This window comes from Capricornis sumatraensis, chromosome 19, assembly GCF_032405125.1.
Source record: "Capricornis sumatraensis isolate serow.1 chromosome 19, serow.2, whole genome shotgun sequence".
In the NCBI taxonomy this organism is placed as follows: Eukaryota; Metazoa; Chordata; class Mammalia; order Artiodactyla; family Bovidae; genus Capricornis; species Capricornis sumatraensis.
The window spans coordinates 13,114,448-13,126,936 of NC_091087.1; the positions used below are offsets into that span (position 1 = coordinate 13,114,448).

Genomic DNA, 12,489 nt, shown 5'->3' on the forward strand with positions numbered 1-12,489 from the left:
TTCCCCCAGCCCCGTTTTCCTTTCCTCCCCAACCATTCTAATCTAAACTGTTTCAGTACGTTGATTTTATGATTAGGGCCTCAAAGAGGAAAGATCTTAGAGACATCTGAATCCATGAGAATGAGAAGATTGTTCCCCATTCTCCCTAACCCCACCCTACACTCACCAAGTAAACCCCGGTGGAAGAGAGAAAATGCTTGGAGCCTGGGGAAGGAGCCTTGGGTGGGCAGCTCATCTATCCCTCTCCAAAGGCCAACCCCAAGCCAATCCTCAGAGCAGTGGCGTGACAGGATTTGCACACTGAAAGGGTGTGTTTGTGGAAAGAAGAGGGCAGAGAAAGGTCTGTTCTACAAGAAGCACAGAATCCCCAGCAGACCTACATGGCGAGCCTTAACCCAAGCTGGAAGAATTCACTAACTTAGTAATCAGACTGCTTGATTCCCAAGAGACCTCAGGGACCCAGTGGACTCATTTTTAAGAAGGAAAGGGCCCCCAAGGAGCACACCTACTGCCTCCATATGAATGGAAGCTGGGAAGGACTAACTTTGATTCATGCTTTTAAAGACATTTTTATGATCATAAGTCTACTCTTGTTAATTTATTTGGGAATGGTTTTGGATATAAATACAGAGAATTCATCAGTCCATGCAAACTTTTGGTATCCTTTTTTAAGCTGAGTTTTTTCCTTCTATCTCTGATCCTTATTCTCATTCTGTCTCGTACATATCTTAGATACCATTTTTTTTAACATTTTTTTGATGTGGCCCATTTTTAAAGTTTTTTTTTTGAAGTTTTTACAATATTGCTTTCTGTTTTATGTTTTAGTTTCTTTTATCTCAAGGCATGTGGGGTTTTAGGTCCCCTACCAGGGATCGAACCCTCACCCCCTGCTTTGGAAGGTGGCATATTAACTACTGTACCACCAGAGAAGTCCCTCATAAACACCTTTTTAAACGATGACCTATGTCTTTACATTTGTATCTCTGAATAATAAATAGTATTGTTTTCTGCATTTGTACATTTTAGGTTTATATGAATTTGCCACGTGTGTCTCACTCCCTTTCTCGCTTTTGTCCATGTGGCTTTTATCCACCTGTTGCCTGTGCGGTGCCGCAGCCCGCTCTGTTGTGCTCCATAGAGTGCATCTGCCGTCCTGTGCGTGTCCATCCTGCTAGCAGTGGTATTCAGCTCGTCCTCAGCTCCCACGGTGGTGCTGCCATGAATATCCTTGTGCAGCTCCACTTAGGAGTCTCAGGGAGACTTTTTCTGAGGCTTGCGCTCCAGGGATAGGATTACTTGGTCACAGGGTACACTCATACTTCAAGGTCACCACACTAGCCAATTGCTACACCCATCTGCACTCCCACTTGGGGGGCACACGGATTCCTGTTTTCTCACATCCCCAACAGTCCTTGGCATAGCTGATCTTTCTAACCTTTGTCACCGTGATGCATATAAAAGTGAAAAGTGAAAGTCACTCAGTCAAGTCCAACTCTTTGCAACCCCATGGACTACACAGTCCATGAAACTCTCCAGGCCGGAATACTGTAGTGGGTAGCCTTTCCCTTCTTTAGGGGATCTTTACAACCCAGAAATTAAACCCAGGTCTCCCACATTGTAGGTAGATTCTTTACCAGCACTTGCTAATTCTACTTACATATTTCTTATTAGTGAGTTTGCGCTCCTCTTCATGTATGTTTAGCCATTTGGGTTCCTCTCCTATGAACAGCCTGTTAGCGTTCTTTCTGGTTGTTCTTTTGGGACTTCATGTACTTTTTTATTGATAACTGAGATTTTCTTGTGTATTATAGATTAGTAATACTACAAACATTTTCTTTCATCTATTGCTCATTTATCAGTTTTGTCTATGATGTTCTTTATGATGTGAAACCTGAGTTTTCTAGAGTCAAATCCATTAATTTTTAACCTTATGATTTATGCTTTGGAGGTTTATTTAGAAAGTCTTTCCCACCAAAATATCAAAGATATTCTCCAAAATGTCTCTGTGAGTCTTGCTTTAACCCATCCCACATGTTTTAACATGGAGCACTGTCTCTCACATCAAGTCTTAGTAAGTTCATAACTTACTCTATAATTAGTCTTGAATCCAAGGATTATTCAAATGATGTGTGTTCTAGTTTGCAGATATATGGGTATTTTTCCAAAAATATTGTGATGTTATCAATTTGTAATTTTACTGCATTGTGGGCAGAAACGTATTTGTATAGGGTGAACTCTTTGAAATTTACTGAAGCTTCTTTGTGACCTAGTCCATAATCAATTTTTGTGAAGTTCCAAGTGTGCTACAAAGGGAAGTTGTATACTTTACTCACTGTGTTTAAGGTTCTAATAACTCCATGTTATGGTAACTTTATTAATTCTGTTACTCAAATTTGTGTATTTTTTTATCTTTTGCCAATTTGATACATTAGTTCTTAAGGTAAGTGTGCTTAAATTTTGAACAATAATTATTGATCCATCTATAGCTCCCCATGGTTCTGCCAGTCATTGTTTTATATACTCTAATATATTCTGTTGGGTGGAAGGAGAGTTAAACAGCCTATCTTCTTAACCTATTATTTTATTTGTCAGTATATATTGCTCTCCTTTGTTCCCTATCTATTTTGGCTGATATTAAAATTGATACTCCAGCTTTCTTGGTATCAATTTTCCTATATTATCTTTTTCTATCTCTTAATTTTCAGTCTTCATATTTTTTGTTTAATTATTGATATATTTGAGTTTTTAAATTTCCTTTTGCCTACCAGTTTTATGTTCCTTTCTTTCTCCTTTCTTGCCGTCTTTAGTCGAATATTTTTGTCATTCCACTTCCCTATTAACTGATGAGTTATACATTATGTTATTTTTTTCTTCTAGTGATTACCACAGAATTTTTTGCTTGTATCCCTGGTGTATTACACTCTAATATAATTAGTCAATTAAATACTTTCTAGATAATATAAGGAACTTCAGTTGAGTTCAGTCGCTCAGTCGTGTCCAACTCTTTGTGACCCCATGGACTGCATCACACCAGGCTTCCTTGTCCATCACCGACTCCCAGAGCTTGCTCAAACTCATGTCCATTGAGTTGGTGATACCATCCAACCATCTTATTCTCTGTCGTCCCTTTCTCCTCCTGCCTTCAATCTTTCCCAGCATCAGGGTCTTTTCCAATGAGTTAGCTCTGATCACATCAGCTGGCCAAAGTATTGGAGCTTCAGCTTTAGCATCAGTCCTTCCAATGAATATTCAGGACTGGTTTCCTTTAGGATTGACTGGTTGGATCTCCTTGCAGTCCAAGGCAATCTCAAGAGTATTCTCCAACACCACAGTTAAAAAGCATCAATTGTTTGGACCTCAGCTTTCTTTATAGTCCAACTCTCACATCCATACCTGACTACTGGAAGAATCATAGCTTTGACTATACAAACCTTTGTCAGTAAAGTAATATTTCTGCTTTTTAATATGCTTTCTAGGTTGGGCATAGTTTTTCTTCCAAGGAACAAGCTTCTTTTAATTTCATGGCTGCAGTCACCATCTGCAGTGATTTTGGAGCCCAAGAAAATAAAGTCTGTCACTGTTCCCATTGTTTCCCCATCTATTTGCCATGAATGGTATGGACCCATTTATGTGGGTGATGGGACCAGATGCCATGGTCTTCATTTTTTGAATGTTGAGTTTTAAGCCAGCTTCTTTACTCTTCTCTTTCACTTTCATCGAGAGGCTCTTTAGTTTCTCTTTGCTTTCTGCCATAAGGGTGGTGTCATCTGTGTATCTGAGGTTATTGATATTTCTCCTGGCAATCTTGATTCCATCTTGTGCTTCATCCAGCCAGGCATTTCCCATGATGTACTCTGCATATAAGTTAAATAAGCAGGTGACAATATACAGCCTTGACGTACTTCTTCCCCAATTTGGATCCAGTTTGTTGTTTCATGTCTAGTTCTAACTGTTGCTTCTTGATCTGCATACAGGTTTCTCAGGAGGCAGGTCAGGTGGTCTGGTAGTCCCATCTCTTTAAGAATTTTCCACAGTTTGTTGTGATCCACACAGTCAAAGGCTTTAGCGTAGTCAATGAAGGAGAAGTAAATATTTTTCTGGAATTCTCTTGCTTTTTCTATGATCCAATGGGTGTTGGCAATTTGATCTCTGGTTCCTCTGCCTTTTCTAAATCCAGCTTGAACATCTGGAAGTTCTTGGTTCACATACTGTTGAAGCCTAGCTTGGAGAATATTGAGCATTAGTTTGCTAGCGTATGAGATGAATGCAATGGTGCTGTAGTTTGAACATTCTTAAGTAAGTTCTTAAGTAAGGAACTTAAGTTAATTCTCTCTTCCCTTCTGTGTGTGCTTAGTTGCTCAGTCATATCCAACTCTTTGCAATCCCATGGACTGTTGCACACAAGGCACCACTGTCCATGGGGATTCTCCAGGCCAGAATACTGGAGTCAGTTGCCATGCCCTCCTCCAGGGGTTCTTCCCAACCTAAGGGTCGAACCCAGGTCTCCTGCATTGCAGGTGGATTCTTTACCATCTGAACCACCAGGGAAGTCCCTCTTCCCTTCTGCTTGATGCTCTGTTGGTCTGTACTTGAATCAGTGTATATTTCATACCACAGACAAGAACAAAGAAGAAGATGTTATTGGTAATGCATATAACTGAAAAAGGGCTCATAACTAGAATCTGTACAGATCTCCTATATGTCAATAAAACAAAGACAAATAACTGAATAGAAATGTGGGCAAGAGATTTTTTTTCTTTTTTTTTTTTTGCTGCACCATGCAGCTTGTGGAATCTTAGTTCCCCATCCAGATAGTGAACTACGGCAGTGAAAGTGCCTAGTCCTAACCACTGGACTGCCAGGGAACTCCCAGCAATAGACTTTTCACAAAAAAGGATACCTACATAGCTATTAAATGTATTAGATGACATTCCTCTCATTAGTCACCAGGGAAATAAAAATTAAATTCACTGGATACTACTGCATTTCCACTAACATTGCTAAAATTTTTAAAAGACCCATAACATCGAGTTGGCAAATATATAGTGCTCTCATGTGCTTTCTCATATGTGGTTGTTTAGAATATATTTGGTGTAGCTACTTTGGAAAATTTTAGCTTTATTACTAAGTTTTTTTAATTATTTTTTTAATTGAAGGATAATTGCTTTACAGTATTCTGTTGGTTTCTGCCATACATCAACAGGAATCAGCCATAGGTATACATATGTCCCTTCCCTCTTGAACCTCCCACCCCATACCCCCCTTCCCACCCCTCTAGGCTGTTACCAAGCACAGTTTGAGTTCCCTGAGTCACACAGCAAATTCCCACTGGCTATCTATTTTACATACGGTAATATATGTTTCCATGTTACTCTGTCCAGACTTAATACTCTATGACCCAGCAGTATCACTTCCAAACACACACCCAACAGAAATGCAGATATATGTCCACCAAAAGACATAACCAAGAACGTCCAGAGTTGCACTATTTGTAATAGCCGAGAATTAGGAACAATTCAGATGTTCACCAGCAGTAGAGTAGATAAGATTGTGATCTGTTCATAGAAAATGATCAGACCACTCCTATGCTTAATATGATGCGTGACTCCCACAGACATGATATTTATGAAATAAGCGAGACTGAAAATAATTCATACTGTATGATTCCATTTCCCTAACAGGAGAAAGAGAATAGTAACTGGGAGCGCTACCAGTCCAGAATTTCTTCCTGCCCAGAAGTAGGTGTTCTGTCTTATATTGTAAAACAGGAAATATACAGATATGAGGACCAAGATCTGATATTTGTTGAGACTTGACTAATGTTATTAGTAATTAATGTTAAGCACCTGCTACAAAAATTGAGTAAATTATCCTCTGACAAAATCCGCTGCCTCAATACTTTCCGAACTAGCAGTACCAAACTTTGTCAGCAGATGGCAGGCCTTGTACACATATGCGCTGAATACCTGAGGAGAATTTAGGTTAAAGTTCCAAGATGTCCTCCGAAGTTACTGTATTTAAGGGGGGTTGTTTTAAACGTCACTGCTTTTTTTTGTCCTTACTCTTCACTGTAACATATTCGTTGGAACATACATCTTTAAACTGCATGGTTTTCGTGAACTTTATTTCTCCACTGAAGTGTAACTCTTTTGTCCAAACCGATCTGCTTTAGAAAGTAACAAGGCTTTGGTTTTGGATGTTTCTACAGTTATGCTGACAACCACAAGGGCTTTTTCTTTTGCCCTGTCTTGGAAGTGGAAGACCAGGATAATTTCTTAGGCAGCTCTCGCGGGATTTGTGTTTCTCCTAAAAGGGCATCTTTCCGTGCATCCTCGTCCTCCTCCTGCCTCGCCTTTTATGGTGCCCGTCAGGCAAGGCCAATTCCTTTCTCCTTGAGCTGACAGATAAGGGCTGCGGGTGACGCACGCCCGTTGCCTCCCATCCCTGACTGTGGCCTGAAGCGTCATTCCTTCCACCTGCCCTGCTCTGTCCCCGCACTGCTTCAGTCAGTGATTATTTCTCAACTTCGGAGAGGGAATCCAAATCTTGTGTTCCTGTGTGCACAGTTGTTTTTTCAGATGGGGCCAAGATAGTCACTAGGAAAAGCAAGCAAAGTTTTTCCAGTGTTAAGTATTATTTTCTATCCTAATTACTGATAGATTCCCCAGACACAGATAATGTCTTTAAACAAGCAGGGATACATGATTTTCATGCACGTGTATACACACACACACACACACACACACACACACACACACACACCCCTTTTAAAATAATCTTTCTACATAGCATGATAGTGATGGCCTATTGAGACTGCCCCTCTGGAACACGGGGCCTGTGCCTAGATTTCTCTGCGACTGCGTGATTGGTCGCATTCGGAGTCCTCCGCAGCTTGCCCAGAGAGCACTTGGCTGGGCCTTGCTTGCTGTGCCGAGCTAGCTCTCCAGCGTGCCTGATAAGCAGATACTCCTCAGAGTATCTGCAGGACACCTCCCTGGTATCTCTAAGGAATGTGACATGGTCTATTCGACAGCATGGCCTTAGAGGCAGGTGGCCCTGGGTTCACGTCAGCATCCTTCCAGCCCTCCCAGCTGGAGGACCCCGAACAAGTCCCGCCCTCGCCTTTTCTGTTGAGATAGGACCAATCAGCCTCCCAGAGGGATTCTGTGGTGGTAAAATGGCCCCTGCATTAAAGCATCTGAGTACATCAAAAACCTAAAGAAAGTGTCTGTTTTATTGTTGTTATCTAACTGAGCTTTTGCCTTTCTGCCATTTCATCTTGGAAATGGTTTCATTTTAAAGCATGTAGTACCTACATCACAGAGTAAGATACCATACTTCAAGACTGCCCCTGGCTTGCAATATTCTTTCCTGTACTTTTTTTCTATGACTTGAGAAGGCTGTTTTGTTTTGTTTGTCTTTGCTCTTATGAAATGCCTAAGCTAAATATATATATATATATATCTCAGTATGTAGATATGTGTGTATACCTATACATATGTATATATTTTAAGCTCGGGTTTGTTTTCTTTGTCTTTCTTTCTCTAGATTTATTATAGCCACAAGATTTGGAAAGTGATTCTAACACAAGTTTTCCAAAGAGGCAAGAACGTGGGGGCGTGTTCTCCCTTAGCCAGTACTTCCTGAGATGGGGTAGGAGGTAATGGAGAAAACAGTGGCAAGTAGGACAGTGTGGCCTGTGTCTCTCTCCATTCACCTCATTAGAATGATGGAGTTCTACTTAGTTCTACATGCTTCCCTGTAAAGCATTCCCGGGGCTTTTGTTGTGAATGTTTGATGCTTCAGTAATAGCCTTTGCTTTTACTATCATCCTCACTAAATTAGTCCAGTCAATAACCTCCAAATCTAGCTTTGCTTCTTCTACTCAGCTTCTGTTATTTAGTTTGTGCCATCGCCTGGAGGTCCCCGGTGTCTTAGTCGCACTTCTGTAGGTGTGGTTCTTTAAAGAATCACTTTCTCTGCACTTAATCCTTTGGGCATAAAGGCTCTGACAAACGCTCCTGTGCTCTGAACTGCTCCTCCCTTCCCCGCTCCCAGGAAACACCTCACAGCTCTCCAGAGGAGATGTTTGTCCCGTCAGATCCTCCCATGCAGTGCTCTATATCCGGAATGCTTTATGCTTAACAAAGAAGGAAATAACTTGGTTTTTCCTGTTATTCTTCGTCATCCCATATTCTCATGACTGAAGAAGATTTTAGATTAGTTTTTAATTTGGGAAAGCAGACAACCACATGGCACAGACCACTTTTCTAAACTGGAATCTATTGCTTTACACCGCTGTGTTAGTTTCTGCTGTGCAGCCAGGTGTTTACGACATCCCCTCATTTTGGCTTTCCTTCCCATTAGATCCCCTCGGAGCACCGAGTAGAGCTCTCTGTGCTATACAGTAGTTTCTCATTCGTTGTCTGTTTTATACGTAGTAGTGCCTGGAGAATCCCAGGGACGGGGGAGCCTGGTGGGCTGCCATCTCTGGGGTCGCACAGAGTCAGCCACGACTGAAGCGACTTAGCAGCAGCAGCAGTGTATATATATATATCAGTCCCGACCTCCCAATTCATCCCACCCTCCTTTTCCCCTCACTCGGTGTCAATATGATTGTTCCCCATCTCTCTCTATTTCTGCTTTACAGATAGGTTCATATGTACCATTTCTCTGGATTGCACATATGTGCATTATGTACAATATTCCTTTTTCTCTTTCTAACACTTCACTCCATATGACAGCCTCTGGGTGCATCCATGTCTCTGTAAATGACACAACTTCATTCTGATTTATGGCTGAGTGATTCTCATTGTCTACGTGTACCACATCTTTTTCATCCATTCCTCTATTAATGGACATTTAGGTTGCTTCCATGTCCTGGATATTATAAATAATGGTGCGACAAACATTGGGGTGCATGTATCTGTTTGAATTGTTTTTATCTGGGTGTGTGCCCAGGAATGAGATTGCTAGGTCATATGGTAGTTCTATGTTTAGTTTTTCGAGGAACCTTCATAGTGTTCTCCATAGTGGTCCTATTAACTTACATTCCCATCCCTTTTCTCCACACCCTCTCCAGCATTTATTGTTTGTAGATTTTTTGATGATAGCCTTTCTGTCTGGTATAAGGTAATAACTTACTATAGTTTTGATTTGCATTTCTTTAATAATTAGTGATGCTGAGCATTTCATGTGTTTGTTAGCCATCCATATGTCTTCTATGGAAAAATGTCTATTAGTTCTTCTGCCCATCTTTTTATTGTGTTGTTTTGTGTCTTTTTGTTATTGAGCTGCATGAGTTGTTTTTATATTTTGGAGATTAATTCATTGCCAGTTGTTTCATTTGCAAATATTTTCTCCCATTCTGAGGGTTGTCTTTTTGTTTTGTTTATGGTTTCCTTTACTTAAAAAAACTTAAGTTTAATTGGGCCCCATTCGTATATTTTTGCTTTTAGTTTCATTACTCTAGAAGGTGTATCAAAAGAGATCTTGCTGTGATTTATGTCAAAAAGTATTCTATGTTTCTCTCTAAGAGTTTAATTGTCCAGCCTTACATTTAGGTCTTTAATCCATTTTGAGTTTACTTTTGTGTGATATTAGGGAATGTTCTCATTTCATTCTTTTACATGTAGCTGTCCAGTTATCCCAGCACAGCTTATTGAAGAAACTGCCTTTTCTCCATTGTATATGCTTGCCTCTTGTATCATAGATTAGGTTACCGTTGGTGCATGGGTTTCTATCTGAGCTTTCGCTCCTGTTCCATTGATCTGTGTTTCTGTTTTTGTGCCAATACCATACTGCAAATGCCTGTAGATTTGTAGTATAGTCTGAAGTCGGGGAGCCTGATTTCCTCCAGCTCCGTTTTTCTTTCTCAAGATTGTTTTTACTATTTGGGGTCTCTTGTGTTTCTATAAAATAATTGTAAAATTTTTTGTTCTAATTCTGTGAAAAATGCCATTGGTAATTTGATAGGGATTTCACTGAATCTGTGGATTCTTTGGGTAGTATAGTCATTTTCATGACGTTGATTCTTTCAATCCAAGGACATGGTATATCTCTCCTTCTGTTTGTGTCATCTTTGCTTTATTTCATCAGTATCTTATAGTTTTCTGAGTGCAGGTCATTTATCTCCTTAAGTAGGTTTATACCTATGTATTTTTTCTTTGTTGCAATGGTAAATGGGATTGTTTTCTTAAATTTTCTTTCTGACATTTTGTTGTTAGTGTATAGAAATGCAAGAGATTTCTGTGTATTTGTATCTTGGAACTCCCCTAAATTCTTTGGCTAGCTCTACTAGTTTTCTGGTGGCATATTTAGGATTTTCTGTGTATTGTATCATGTCATCTACAAACAATGACAGTTTTATTTTTCTTTTCCAGTTTGCATTACTTTTATTTCTTTTTCTTCTCCGATTGCCAAGGCTAGGACTTCTAAAACTATGTTGAATAATAGTGGTAAGAACGGGAACCCTTGTCCTGTTCCTGATCTTAGAGGAAATGCTTTCAGTTTTTCACTATTGAGAATGATGTTTATTGTGGGTTTGTCATATATGATCTTTATTATGTTGAAGTAGGTTCCCTCTATGCCCACTTTCTGGAGAGTTTTTATCATAAATGGGTGTTGAATTTTGTCAAAAGCTTTTTATGCATCTATTGAGAGTATCATATAATTTTTATTCTTCAATTTGTTAATATTATGTATCACATTGATTGATTTACATATACTGAAGAATCCTTGCACATCCCTGTGATAAATATCACTTGATCATGGTGTATGATCCTTTTACTATGTTGTTGGATTCTGTTCACTAATATTTTGTTGAGGATATTTGTATCTATGTTTATCGGTGATATTGGCCTGTAATTTTTTGTGTGTGGTATCTTAGTCTGGTTTTTGTGCCAGGGGATGGTGGGCTCATAGAATGAGCTTCAGAGTGTTCCTCCCTCTGCAATTTTTTGAAAGAGTTTAAGAAGGATGGGTGTTAGCTTTTCTCTAAATATTTGATAGAATTTCCCTGTGAAGGCATCTGTTCCTGAACTTTTGTTTGTTGAAAGATTTTTAATCATAGTTTCAATTTCATTACTTGTGATTGGTCTGTTCATATTTTCTGTTTCTTCTTGGTTCAGTATTGGAAGGTTGTACTTTTCTAACAGTTGGCCCATTTTCCAGGTTTTCCATTTATTGGCGTATGTTTACTTGTAGTAGTCTCTTGTGATCCTTTCTGTTTCTGTGGTGTCCATTGTCACTTCTTTTTTATTTCTAATTTTATTGATTTAAGTCCTCTCCCTTTTTTTTTAATGAGTCTGGGTAAAATTTTATCAAGTTCATTGATCTTCTCAAACAGCCAGCTTTTTGTTTTTTTGTTTTCTTTGTTTCTGTTTCATTTATTTCTGCTCTGATCTTTATGATTTCTTTCTTCCAACTAACTTTGGGCTTTTTCTTCTTTCTCTAGTCGCTTTAGGTATAAGATTAGATTGTTTATTAGAGATTTTTCTTGTTTCTTAAGGTGAGGTTGTATTGCTAACTTCCTTCTTAGAACTGTTTTGCTGCATCCCAGAAACTCCAGTACTTTGGCCATCTCATGCAAAGAGTTGACTCATTGGAAAAGACTCTGATGCTGGGAGGGATTGGGGGCAGGAGGAGAAGGGGACGACAGAGGATGAGATGGCTGGATGGCATCACCGACTCGATGGACGTGAGTTTGAGTGAACTCCGGGAGTTGGTGATGGATGGGGAGGCCTGACGTGCTGTGATTCATGGGGTCGCAAAGAGACGGACACAACTGAGCAACTGAACTGAACTGAATAGGTTTTTGGGTCATTGTGTTTTTGTTGTAATTTGTTTCTTTTTTTTTTTAATTTCCTCTTTGATTTCTTTAGTGATCACTTGGTTATTGAGTAGCCTGTTGTTTAGCCTTCATGTATTTGTGTTTTTCCAGTTTTTTTTCCTGTAATTGATTTCCAACTGCAGTGTCATCAAAAAAGATGCTTATTCAATTTTCTTAAATTTACTGAGGCTTGATTTGTGACCTAAGATGTGATCTATTCCAGAGAATGTTGCAGGTGTACTTGAGATGAAAGTATATTCTGCTGCTTTCAGATGGAATGTCCTATAAATATCAATTAAGCCCATCTAGTCTGATGTGTCATTTCAGACTTGTGTTTCCTTATTAATTTTCTGTCTGGATGAATTGCCCACTGGAATAAGTGGGGTGTTAAAGCCGCTCACTATTATTGTGTTACTGTTGATTTCTGCTTTTATGGCTGTTATAATTTGCCTTATGTATTGAGGTGCTCCTATTTGGGGGCAAAAATGTTTACAATTGTTATATCTCCTTTTTAAATTGATCCCTTGATTTTTGTGTAGCATCTTTCCTTGTCTCTTGTAATAGTCTTTATTTTGAAGTCTATTTTGTCTGAGTACTGCTACTCCAGCTTTCTTTTGATTTCCATTTGCTTGGAATATTTTTTTCCATCCCCTCACTTT

General features: G+C 39.3%; 1 protein-coding gene across 2 annotated transcripts in view; it reads left to right on the forward strand.

Moving 5' to 3' along the window:
• Nucleotides 1–12,489, forward strand: part of TTC23 (tetratricopeptide repeat domain 23) — a 161,799-nt gene that overhangs the window by 75,620 nt on the left and 73,690 nt on the right. The window lies entirely within an intron of this gene.